Here is a 14116-nt window from a genome sequence, read left to right on the forward strand (position 1 = left end):
AATACTAGATAAAATGCTCTTTTATTTTATTTTAAATTGTATTAGATTTATACATTAATTTATTTGGCAGAATGTATATCTTGTAATATTGTATTTTGTACAAATATAGCTGAGATATCTTGCTGCTAATTTTTCAAGAAAATTTATACTTTTTGTAACCATTCTGACTATATTTTTTCACATTTCTTTCTAGTACCTAATGGTCATTATGGCTATACAAAATTGACTTATTTTTAACTTATATTTTCTGCTTTTGACGTTATAAAGAGAGAAAATAGATTTTTGTCCATTGACCTCGTATACAGACAAGTTCCTAAATTTTGAGTATTTCTAACAATGTATATGAGGACTTTCTAAGAATTTTCTACATGGGAATTTAAGTCACTTTAAAATAAAGACATTTATTTTTTCTTTCAATCTTTTTGCCTTTACTTGTCTTTTTCCTCCTTTATTTCTTCATTATACATGGGTCAAGACAATGAAATGAAAGTGGTGATATTTAACATGCTTATAATTTTAAAGGGAATGTTAGTAATTTTTCTTCATTGACGACATATTTCACTGTAGATTTCTCATAGAACCTATTACCAAGTTTAGTTTACCATCCTATTACCGTATTTCATTGTAGATTTATTGTAGAACCTATTACCAAATTCCTTTCAATCTATTCCTAGGTTAACATTTTCCCCAAAATTATGCTTTGAACTTTGTCATTTTTTTTTACCGTCAGATGAAATACACACACACACACACACACACACACAATCTCTTACTGTGGGGAATAGCAATTACACATTTTCTAATAATAGACACACCTTACTTGTTAAGATAAATATACTTTGGCCCAGGAGTATTATCTTTGTTTATCTTATCCCCATATGAATTGTCATAGCTTCATCTACATTTTCTAGTAGTATTGCCCTGATTACACTGTCCTTGTGAATTCTGATGTAAAAGTTAGAGTGTCCTCATAGAAAAAGTGGGAGTATGCATTTTTTTCAATTATCTATTCACCAAAAGATGCATTTTTTATGTCTGAAATGATCTGTTCTTAAAAAGAGATTAGTTGGTACTCCCACTAAACCATTGTTTAAATTTCTTTAATAGTTTAACAGTGCAGCTTTCTCTTGCTTTTAGGGATAGATTCTGAAAGTAATATTTCCTAGTAATTTTCCACATATATAGTTTAACATGCACTAGTATAAAAATCAGTCAAGGTAATTTCTCTACAGTCCCTGCTGTACCATATGTTTTTACTCTCAATTCAGTTTATCTGTGTTCTCTCTCTGCATCTCCCTCTTTCTGTGTCCATCTCCCTCTCCAAGTTCTCTCTCTCTCTTTAATCTCACTGCAAGTTTGATATTTTATTACCCATTTCAAGTGCGGACTTGTTGATTCTCAATTTTGTGTTGGGTTTATTTGCCATTGTGTTTGTTCATTTATTTTAAAATTATCTTCTAAGTTTACTTCTGTTGTTTTCTTGTTTGCAACTTCTGAGTTAGACACTCATTAATTTTAAGCTCTTTTATTTTCTTAGGTAATTATTTTCCAATTTATGCATTTGAAGTTATAAATTTACTTTTATCTACCCTAATTCACCATATTTTACAAAATGCAATAGTGTTTAAATTACGTTTTACTTTTCTGTGTCTTTTAAATTTGCATTACAATTTATCCTGTTATTTTTGAGATATTTAGAAATGTATTCTTGAGTTTCAATTCATTTTCTGAATGGGTGCTATATATGTTTTTGTTGTTGTTGTTGTTGTTGTTGTTGTTGTTTTCTGGTGCCCAGAATATACTAACTACCTAGGACTGCCTATGCTACCTTGAAAAGCCTTGGCTTAATAATGGAATCTCTTATTCATTTCCTCCAATTTGCAAATGGCCTGGGTTTAATTGTCTCATTAATAGCAACACTGGTGTCACCGTGCCTCATAAGATACCTCTAGTGTCTGCATCCTCTTCTCCTTTTCATTCTTTTTCTTTTGATGGGCCATTGTACATGTGGTGGATATATATTTTTTACTTTGTCTGAGTACAGCAATGCATTAAAATTGATTATATCCGGAATGTAATTATTTAAAAAAAAGATAATCCCTTCAAGCAGATAAAATGAGACTTTTTAATTAATATACAAATATTTCCATCACTGAAGTATATGTAATTTGAGGAAAATGGTATTTAATAACGTGATAAGTATTGGCATATATACAATTTTGTAGCGGTAGTAAACAAATTTGAGATAAAAATACAAAACATCATTAAAAGAATCATTTATTTTATTACTTGATTATAAACACAATAATCATGCTCACAAACCATCATTGAATGTGATTCTAGAAAATAGACCAGGCATATAACTGTATTAAATTTTTTGCAGACTTCTCTTGGAAATATCTTGGGTATTTAAATTAGTAAAAACATACACTATTTATAATATGCTAATTATTAAAATTAATAATTGCCTCACACAGTCATTGAAGTCTCTTCCATCCCCCTCATTGGTCCTTACTCTGGGTAACTATCAATGTCTTATTTCTTCATTCCTATTTGCAAAGTTGCACAAGCTTTTGTGCAAAGTATACAGCCCTCTTTTCTGTCTCCAGTAAAACTTCACAATTGAATAAATGGTAAGGTACCCCTTTTTCAGTTATAATTTTATTCACACGAATTTCATTACAGAATTTCATAAAAATTAATAATCTCAAATTCTCAACCTTAACACCACAGACTACCTCAGCTGCAGTAGATTTCATTTCTAATTTATTGAAAAATTAAAGAAAAATCATATTTACTTTCTTGGCTATGTTTTTTTTTTTTTTTTCTTTCCTTGCTTATGGTCTCTTCCATTCTCTCTTGATCCTTTTATTTTATATTGTCACCCAATATCAAGTATTTCTACTTAGTAAGACTGACCTTTCTGGCCATGTCCACAGTTGAGTGTTCTCCCAGTTTCATGTGAGTCTTCCTTTATCACTTGTCTTTCTTTTAACTTTATTTTAAATTTCTCTTTTTCTATTATTTTTTCCTAGATCTACAAATATACTCACCAATCATAGACAGAGTGGACCAGAAATGTTTCCTTTACAATAAGCTCCTTTCCCAATATTTTGAGATAAGAAATAATGGAATAAGAAGGCAGAAGTATAACTTTTAAAGCTTTTTTAGTTTAAAAAAGAAGTTATGTTGTGTTTAGAGATGGAAATACTCTGTTAAAAAACTGAATTAAAAAGTCTCTGACTCATTTATAAGGAGACATAAATCCAATGAAAATCATATTTTAAAAAATTCTTAATTATGGTGCAACCTACTACAAAAATGTTACTTTATATGTTTTTAAAAGAGGCAGCCTGAGAAATGGTTAATCTACTTCTCACTCAGTGTTTCAGCATGCTTCTTGTGCCATTCACTGTTCTATACAATTTTTTTACAGAGCTGTATCAGAATATACTATTAAGTGCATTATAAAAGATTACAATGTTATTTCTTTTGGCACGCTATTTATGTTTACTACTGACTTCAAAGGACATTCAGGATGTAGAAGAGTTATTTTCCCAAGGGTACAAAGAAAAAATAATCCTGTCAGCAATTCTCATAGACAAGTGATTCAGAGGCAGTTTTAGCAAACATATAGTCTCCTTTTAACCAGAAATGATTTGTGTGTTTTCTTGAGGCAATGTCTATTTGTAGCAGTGTTAACATTGACATCAGTACCTAGAAAATGACAGCAAAAGACAAACGATCCTCAGGTGTAAAAATCAGCAACTGAGATTCTTGGCCTTTTGGAAAATGTCAGGATGACCAAGAATGACTGCAGATCACAAAGGGGCCACAAACTGAAGCCTTTACTTAGATAAAGGTCATACCCCTACAATGATCTTTGTAGCATTCTAAGAGTGGCAACTTCATTAAAACTGATGTCAAGGAGAGTCAAGGAGAGAACGTAGCTGATAGTCCCCAGGACATAGAGAATACTCTTTAGATTGTGTGTGTATGTGTGTGTGAGAAAAACTTATTCTCCCCCCATCCCCGTTAAAACTTCATGATGGAAATCATACTTCATTAAGAAAGAAAGGCATTGTGTTTCTATATTCTTTTAGTAGAAAAACTGAAAAAGAATGAAGAAGGACATGTTCATGTGTTTCATATAGAACATGTCCTTTTTCATTCTTTACTTCTATATGATATAGAAATATTAGAGGGAGGTGGGTAGAGAGGATAAAAAAGGCCATTTTCAAACAGTCATCACTCAGTTAGCTGAACTAAAATGCTGATGAATACTATTAGTACCTGCAGTCATCTACCATTTTCTATAAAATGGGTGGCTCTTCTCACACTTGATCTTAGCCAAAAGGCCGAGAAGCGATAAAGTGGGTGGCTTTTCTCTATTAAACTGCTCTTTTTTTCTGGTGTTTAGGGCACATCTTTATAAACCAAAATAAATGAAGGAATAAGTGAATGGATGAATAAGAAAACAGTTGACAGCATCTATATAAAGGTAGCCAACAAAATAAGAAAAATATGGAAGAATATGGGAAATATGAATTTAAATATTGAAGAATTAAAGGTAAGTGATTATCTCCACTTCTGGTAAATACACATTTAGTAATCCTAGAACATCATTTGAAATCACAATTCATCACTTCCTTCATTTGTGTATCATCGCTGATGAATATCTTTTGTATACATTTGCTCTGAGAACCACAGTTAATGTTTTAAACAGTCAAAAACAGTATGGCGATTCCTCAAGGATCTAGAACTAGATGTACCATATGACCCAGCCATCCCATTTCTGGGGATATACCCAAAGGATTATAAATCATGCTGCTATAAAGACACATGCACACGTATGTTTATTGCGGCACTATTCACAATAGCAAAGACTTGGAATCAACCCAAATGTCCATCAGTGACAGACTGCATTAAGAAAATGTGGCACATATACACCATGGAATACTATGCAGCTATAAAAAAGGATGAGTTTGTGTCCTTTGTAGGGACATAGATGCAGCTGGAAACCATCATTCTTAGCAAACTATCGCAAGAACAGAAAACCAACACCGTATGTTCTCACTCATAGGTGGGAACTGAACAATGAGATCACTTGGACTCGGGAAGGGCAACATCACACACTGGGGCCTATCATGGGGAGGGGGGAGGGGGGAGGGGGGAGGGATTGCATTGGGAGTTATACCTGATGTAAATGACTAGTTGATGGGTGCTGACGAGTTGATGGGTGCAGCACAGCAACATGGCACAAGTATACATATGTAACAAACCTGCACGTTATGCACATGTACCCTAGAACTTAAAGTATAATAATAATAAAAAATAAATTAAAAAAAAAAAGAATTTCTCAAAAGGTCACAATTTCTTCTGAATCACTTCTTATTACCATTTCATATAATGCAATTAAAATATAAAGTGGCTAATAATGGACCAAAGACTCAATAATATAGCAACATTACTAACACCAAAGGGAATGCCCCAAAGAACCAACGCTAATTTAAGAGACAATTAAATAATTAAATTGTTAAATACAATTTATAAGAGAACAATGATTTGGACTGAGCTTTTTGTGCTAGGTCCAAGACAGCAAACCAAAATAGAGTTGCTCATTCTGACATTCCACACCACCAAGACAAACTGTTTCTCTGACCTTCTAAGAAATCAGGAGAGAAAAATAACCAAATCCCCAGAAAGACCGGTTTTTATTGGCATATAAGAGAGTTCATTGTACCTTAACTTTTATAAGGAGAGCAACCCATTTGTTTTTTGTTATATGTTTCTGCTTTCCCTATCCCTTTCTGCCTATAAAGCCAAATTTATTTGCATCGCTCATTAGGGCACTCATTCTGTTTTATAGAATAAGGTATTTCCCAATTCTAGAATTGCAAATAGAACTCCATTAAGTTCTGTAAACTAAATTTGTTGCAATTTTGTCTTTTGGCAGTTTTGGAGACTGACAGAGAAACCTAAAGGACACTTCTGACAACCCCAAAGACTCCTTGAGGAATGGAGGAGAGGTGCCTCTGACTCCTTTCTGAGATCCCCTGTCTTCCTCATGAAGTCCTGAGGGCTGTGTCAGCTGAAACATCATGAAGTGCCTACATTTGGAAAGAACAGCCTTATTTCTCATAAAGGGTTGCAGCCTGCAGGCTGGACATCCTGTAGCCTACTCCCTGGAAGGCTGGGAAGAGTAGCCTCCTGTCAGAAGCTGAGTGCAAGGGCTTTGAGAGAGGGAAAGATAAGATAAGAATTTATGCTAAATGCCTTGGCTAGGTATGCATAGTCAATAAGCTACAGGAGGAGTCATGAATATTTACGAAAGGAGAAATGTGTATGTGCAATTGAGCTTCATGCCTCACCATGAGTCACATGTTCAAAAAATGATGCCATTAGAATGATCCAAGGGTGGGTGAGCAGAGGACAAGAATCCCTCATTGTGCATTCTCTACCAGTCAGCCAAAACCAGTCCAGAGATGGTGGTCAGTTTTTACAAAGAGATGGATTGTGAAACAAGTAAACTGTCACATCATAACTGCAAAGAGGGAGGGGGCGACCACTCACAGCCTCAGATGACTTGATAAAGGATATAAAGGAATGAGTCATCAGTTTCTTGTTTTCTAGAAATAGCTTTTGCTTACTCCTTAGAAAATAGTAATTCTAATTCAAAGTTAATAAGGAAGGGGCATACTGAGTCATGTCTGGGAATTCAGTTTTTAAAGTTTCTCTAGGGACTTCTTGGCCAAAAGAAAGTCCATTCAGTCAATTGCGGGCTTTAGGATTTTATTTTTATTTCAAAATTTTAAGTTCCTCAGAAGTCAAACTCTTCTCTTTCAAGAGTAAGCCCCCCAGTAATTTTGATTTTCGAATCCAGGGTTAGTTTGTGCTGTGAAAGAATGCATGATCTTGATGTGTATACCATAATGAGTGTTAGTTTTTGCTGTGAGAGAGCACATGACCTTGGGGTGTGTCTTGGGGGTTAGCTTGTGTTGTGAGATTGCATGACCTTTGGATGTATACTGAGGGTTAGTTTGTTTTGTGAGAAAGCATGTGACCTTTTGGGATTTGTAGTGGTGATGAGCCACTGGCAAGAGCTTTAGTTTTAAAGGTAATTTGCTGTGACTGTGGTAAGTTGCAGGGTCTGTGAACTATGACTTTTGAAATTCACAGCAATTTGTATTATATCTTTTTTGTTCCTTTTTTTTTTTTGCATGTTAAGGTAGGGGGAAATTATTGGCCAAGTTAGTCAAGTGGAGCTGAGGCACAAGCCATAACTTGACTGGTGGGCAAGATTCGGGCACTTAAAAGCTATTAGAGCACATAACACCAAAAAATAAGACTGCTGTGGGAGGATAAACTAGACACAGAGCTTGATAGCACCCAACAGCCTGAAGAAAATGTTCCTGCAATGAGGTTTGCTGTAAAAGCATTACATGACCCAACCCTGTGGTGTTTCCCTCTTGGGGTTTTATCTTGGCTGGAAGACACTGAAGATTCAATGTAAAAATAAAATCCTTGATTTCTCTAGAATTAAGTAATCTATTTTCCAGCTATGCTGGCCTTTTACATGTATAAGTATTAGGTTTGGGAAGCAGAAAACAATTACAAAAATGATGAAATGTCACTAAAGACAATTTAAAATTAAGTTGGCCATTATGTGGAAATTCCGGATAAACAACTCAACACTTTAAAAAATGCATCTAAAAATGAGGGCTCCCAGATCAGGCCCATACAGGGATGCCTACCCATGTGTAGAAACTTCTAAAAAATTTTTAAGAAACTGTTATTTTTCTCTTCTTAAAAAAAGACTCTTTACAAGAAACAGACGAAAAGCTTAAGCAACTAATTGAGAAGAAAAATGTAATCTACTAACCTTTTCACTTAGTTACTATTCCACTCCAAAGGTGAAAGGAAAACTACATGAACTATCTATAAAGGTTTGGCCTTCAGGTAAATCAAGTTTCTGTCTTCTTTTTTAGAAATATCCACACTGAGTTTCAGTATTAAAAATGCTTCTTTTGCCCCATTAGTTAATGAGCTGCATCTTAAGGTCGGTAATGCAGTAAAGACATAAGCTAAATTGAAAAAACTGAACGAAATCAATTTTCAAAATATCCTTTCCTGGCATTTATCTGTCTCTTTTGAAATTCTGTAAAAAAAAAATTTACACCTATAAAGGAAAACCACTAGAAATTCTTACAATAATACAGAACATTGGTCTAAACAAGCCCCACTTTTGACCATTTTGTCTTAACTAGGCATCTTACCTATAATTTCTTTTTCTGGATATAGAATCACGTCATCTGCAAAAAGAGATAGTTAGACTTCCCCTCTTCGTATCCTATTTGGATGCTCTTTTTTCTTTCTTTCTTTCTTTTTTTTTTTTTTTTTTTTTTTTGAGATGGAATTTTGCTCTTGTTTCTCAAGCTGGAGTGCAATAGTATGATCTTGGCTCGCTTCAACCTCCATCTCCAGGGTTCAAACGATTCTCCTGCCTCAGCCTCCCAACTAGCTGGGATTACAGGCATCTGCCACCACAGCTAGCTAATTTTTATATTTTTAATAGAGATGGAGTTTCACCCTGTTGGCCAGGCTGATCTTGAATTCCTGACCTCGGGTGATACACCTACTTCAGTCTCCTAAAATGCTGGGATTGCAGGTGTGAGCCACTGTACCTGGCCCTTGTATGCCTTTTATTTCTTTCTCTTGCTGGATTGCTCTGGCTAGGTCTTTCAATACTATGTTAAATAGGAGTGGTGAGAGTGGGCATCCTTGTCTTGCTAGGATTTTTTTTGTTTTCTTTTACCTTTTTTTTTTTTTTTGAGACGGAGTCTGGCTCTGTCGCCCAGGCTGGAGTGCAGTGGCCGGATCTCAGCTCACTGCAAGCTCCGCCTCCCGGGTTCACGCCATTCTCCTGCCTCAGCCTCCCGAGTAGCTGGGAGTACAGGCGCCTGCCACCTCACCCGGCTAGTTTTTTGTATTTTTTAGTAGAGACGGGGTTTCACCGTGTTAGCCAGGATGGTCTTGATCTTGTGACCTCGTGAACCGCGTGATCTGCCCGTCTCGGCCTCCCAAAGCACTGGGATTACAGGTGTGAGCTACCGTGCCTGGACTCAATTATGTCATCATTATAGTAAACACTCATCAGCTCTTTAAGCATAGCCATTTTAAATCTTCTTATACACCATTAATTTCTTTATTCTAATGTTTTTCTGAAAGCTTTTTATAAGCAACTATAATCCTAAAGTGTTATCTCTTCAGGGAGATTCATGGAAAAGAAGGAAAGTACTCTGACAAATACAGATTTCTGATAACATTAAGATTATAACATTGGACCAGGTAGGAATTTTTAGAACTCTACTGGATTTGTGAAACTGCTCATCAAGAACAAGCAAAACAAGAATTAATTACATGAGACAGAATGACTGATACAAAAATTATAAATTTATGCATCTTATTAATTTGAACTATTGCTTTTAAAAAATGCTTTGCTTTTCAGATTTAAGGATTATTTTTTTCTTTTGAGCTATGTATGGTTGATAGAAATTTAGTAAAGTCTATTCTTGTGAACAAAAATGGAAACATTTACTTTTTCTCCCTATCTTATCCATCCAGAATTTAGAAACTATTCAGGAATATTGTTATTTTAAGGAAACATAATTATTTTGATAAGCTAAATTATAATAAACTCTCTTTATAACAAGATACCATTAGAAATACTGGTTATATTACCAAAGCTTTAACAGGGATGTCATATTTGAGGATTCACGTAGAATGAATCTATAGGTACTGCAGGTGAAGTCTGAAGTCTGCTTTGATTTGACTTTTTAGCCTTGAGAGATTTTTAAAGTCCAGTCTAAGATTCTCTGTCAAAAGTTCCAGTAAAGTCAACTTCCAAAGAGCCTATGTGGTCAATGTCTATTCTTTCTATACTTACTTAAATAATCCGACCAAGTTTAATGAAACTGTACTGGTTTTGCAGACAAATTGATTTCATTCCATTTATCTTTGTTAGAAATGAGGGTAACTGTAGAGAGAAAAAAAATTATGTTTCTGAAGAAAAACTATAGGTATACTTGTTATTAGATTGTAGTCCTTTTTATTGTTTTCAAGTTTTTATGATTTACCTTTATACAGGATTGGATCCTGAATTCTTCGAATTTCCTCCAACATGTGGCTATAGCTCTCCAACTGAGAACAACAATTGCTCTATTCCTGAAGCCCTACAACCTGAAGCTGGAAAACATGATGTAAAATTCACACTTGCAATTTTCACACCCTTGTCTCATGCCCAGTATGTGGGCCACACAGAAAATTTACCAAAATCCTTCATGCCATAATCAGAGACATTCAAAGTGCAAACAAGGAGGATATATTAATGATTTTCTTCTGTGAGTGGTTTTTCCCTGAGACATCAGAACAGGAGTTTCCATCATAGTAGGACTCTGACCCTTACTTTTTCCTTGTTCATGCCTACCCTTTTTGCTTGGTGGAATAATACTATACATACAAATTCAGTCAGCAGCTTCTGTGAATAACTTGATGAAATGTTGAATCTGTCATGTCAAATCCAAATATTTACTTCACCCAAGGAATTCTTTAATCCACTAGTGAGTAACTTGATCAATACCCACTGTGCAATTGTTGTTCAAATTATGCCACAGGTCCCTTTTATAGAATAAAATTTGTATACCCGTTTATTCTTACTCCCTGTTTTAGTAACCTGTCATGGGATGCTAGATTTTCTACAACCTGGACAGAAATGAGTCTGTAAGGTTGATGGCACTTATTGCATATGGATAAATACATCAGGTGTTATACAAATTCAGTTGCAAAAAAGTAGTGAACAGATTGCTTGGTTAAATCAGGTGAGATTTCTTGTCTGACTCATTCTTTGTCTATTAAATTTTGGTTGGTTTGGTTTATGGTGACCCTAGCTAAGGGACATACTCCAAACTCTTGGTATTATCCTCTTGATGGTCCTAATAGTAGTCTTCCTGGTGTAATACACTCTCTCAAAAAGTCTTAAATGTCCACATGCAGCCATCTGCTGAATACTAAGTGGCCTTTATGGATGGAATAATAAAACCTTCAAGTAACATATGACAATAAAAACACTGTAAATTGTGAACGTTGTGTCAAAACCCAAATCCCAAAATGATGGTGACTGACAGTAGCATTAGTGCTATAGGTTTTGGTTCTACTTGAGGTCCTAACTAAAAAGGGGAAATTGTTAAATAAAATGTGTAAGAGACCATTGGTTTGAACTTTCTGTTCCAGGCCCAACAACTAAACCCAAACGGAGTTGCTCATGCTGACATTCCACATGATGAAACCAAAACTAAGTGTTTATCTGACCTTCCAAGAAATCAGGAGAAGGAAAGAATAGCCAAATCCCTATATAGGACATTTTTAGCCAGCATAATAACAAAGTCATCTTTGCTTTAACCTTTACAAGGAAAGTAACTCTGAAGTGACCAGTCTGCTTCATCTTCTGTATTTTTGCTTTCCTCAGCCCTTTCTCTCTATAAATCCAAAAATGCTCAATATGAGGTTATGTTATAGGAGTTATTAAGAAATTATTTTAAGCAGATACAGAGGAAAAAGGGTCCTTGGAAAATTTTTGTTTCTTTTAAAGCAGCTCCAGAAACATTTATTGTCTAGCAGGGAAGCCCTGGCTCTCAGAGGCTCAGGGAATTGGTTTGATCAGGGAACATTTGATATGCAATTGCAAGCCATTAAAACCTGGGTTCTACATACTGCATCTGAGCAAGGGCCATGGCCCTTTGCACTCCCTAGTGCTGCTAGGCCTGTTGGTCTCTGTCAGGCTGTGGATGCAGGTCTCTGTTCAGCAGGATGGGGTTTGTTAAAGTTGTTAAGAATCAGGCCCACTTTGAAAGATACCGGATGAAATTTAGAAGACGACAAGAGGGCAAAACTGATTTCTGTGCTCGGAAATGCTTGGAGATACAGGATAAAAATAAATACAACATACCCAAATACAGAATGATAGTTTGTGTAACAAAGATATCATTTATTAGATTGCTTATGCTCGTATAGAAGGGGATATGATAGTGTGCGCATCATATGCATACTAACTGTCAAAATATGGTGTGAAGGTTGGCCTGACAAATTATGCTTTAGCGTATTGGATTGACCTGCTGCTGGCCCACTGGCTTCTCAATAGATTTGGCAAGGACAAAATCTATGAAAGCCAAGTGGAGGTGACTGGCAATGAATACAATGTGGAAAGCATTGATGGTCAGCCAGGTGCCTTTATCTGCTATTTGAATGCAGGCCTTGCCAGAAATACCACTGGTAATAAAGTTTTTGGTGCCCTGAAGGGAGTTTTCGATGGAGGCTTGTCTGTCCCTCATAGTACCAAACAATTCCCTGGTTATGATTCTGAAAGCAAGGAATTTAATGCAGAAGTACATCAGAAGCACATCATGGGCCAAAATGTTTTAGAGGATATACACTACTTAATGGAAGAGGCTTACAAGAAACAGTTCTCTCAAAACATTAAATAAACAGCGTAACTCCAGACATGATGGAGGAGATATATAAGAAAGCTTATGCTCCTATATGAGAGAATCTAGCCTATGAAAAGAAGCCCAAGAAATAAATTAAAAAGAAGAGGTGGAACCATACCAAAATGTCCCTTGCTCAGAAGAAAGATGGGGTAGCTCAAAAGAAGGCAAGCTTCCTCAGAGCTCAGAAGTGGGCTGCTGAGAGCTAAACCAGAGTATTGTCTGAATTCAACTTTCTTTAGCCTACCTGTATCAAATAAAGATGGGGGCTGGTGCGGAGCACTTGTGAAGGTGACAGCCCAGGGACACAGCTGTACTAAAAGGCTAATATTTAAGCATGAGATTATAGAACGCTTCCCTGACACAACCTTTGCAGAATTATGACAGTATGAGAAATCTGACATAGCTGACTCCATCTTGCTTCTATCTTCTAAACTGTCCTTGCTTATTCTTTGGCATAACTAACTTTGGGAGCAATTTTGTTTATAGTTTAACTTTAAAGCAAGTATGATAACAGCCCTTCCTAAACGTACTCTCTCCATGCTTGGTAACAAAAACTACCTTTGTAAAACTAACAAATTAAGGCCAGGCACCGTGACTCACGCCTGTAATCTCAGCACTTTGGGAGGCAGAGCCAGGCAGATCACGAGGTCAGGAGACCGAGACCATCCTGGCTAACGTGGTAAAACCCCGTCTCTACTAAAAATACAAGAACAACAACGACAACAAATGAAATTAGCCAGCCGTGGTGGTGGGTGCCTGTAGTCCCAGCTACTCAGGAGGCTGAGTCAGGTGAATGGCATGAAACCGAAAGGCGGAGCTTGCAGTGAGCCGAGATCACGTCACAGCACTCCTCCAGCCTGGGTGACAGAGAGACAGACTCTGTCTCAAAAAAAAAAAAAAAAAAAAAGAGAGAACCTGCATTCTGATGTACCAGCTGGTGCCAACTAGACTGTTAAACTGGTTCAATTTCTCTTGTAATCCCATCCAGAAACTCAGTGCAAGGGGAAAACTTTGACCCCCTATAATTCCATCACCAACCCAGTGAATATTCCCTATCCTCTAGCCCCCTGCCTGTCCTATTATTCTTAAAAAACTTAGCCTCCAAATTTGAAAGGTGTAATGAACTCCTGTCTGTTGACTGGCTCTGTGTTTACTATACTCTTTCTCTATTGCTATACGGCTGTGTTAGTAAATCAGCTGTATCTGTGCAGAGAACAAGAAGAACCCATTGGACAATTACATTCCATCCTCCACACTTTTCCATATCAATAGTACTCCAGGATAATAATAGTGGATTACAGATATAAGATCTGCAAGATATATTTTTTTTATTTTGTAAAAGTTCTTATTGAAGCTTAAAAACAACAGGGAAGACAAAACAAGACACCGGGAAAATTTTAAGCCTCCATGACCTACAAATACAGAAAACATTAAATGCAGTCCAATTCCTAGGATGATTATTTCAGATTTTCCGCATAGGTGTAATGGTTTCAGACATGGCAACTGGTGACAGCATTAAGACATCAAGAGGATATGAAATATTTATTACTTGTATGGTGGAGGTTTTCTGGAGA

The 14116-nt window shown here is 36.0% G+C and overlaps 1 pseudogene; it reads left to right on the forward strand.

The window, feature by feature from the left end:
* Positions 1–9023: 9023 nt before the first annotated feature.
* Positions 9024–13199, forward strand: LOC110743492 (annotated as a pseudogene).
* Positions 13200–14116: the final 917 nt, after the last annotated feature.

The sequence above is a fragment of the Papio anubis genome, chromosome 5, assembly GCF_008728515.1.
Source record: "Papio anubis isolate 15944 chromosome 5, Panubis1.0, whole genome shotgun sequence".
NCBI lineage: Eukaryota > Metazoa > Chordata > Mammalia > Primates > Cercopithecidae > Papio > Papio anubis.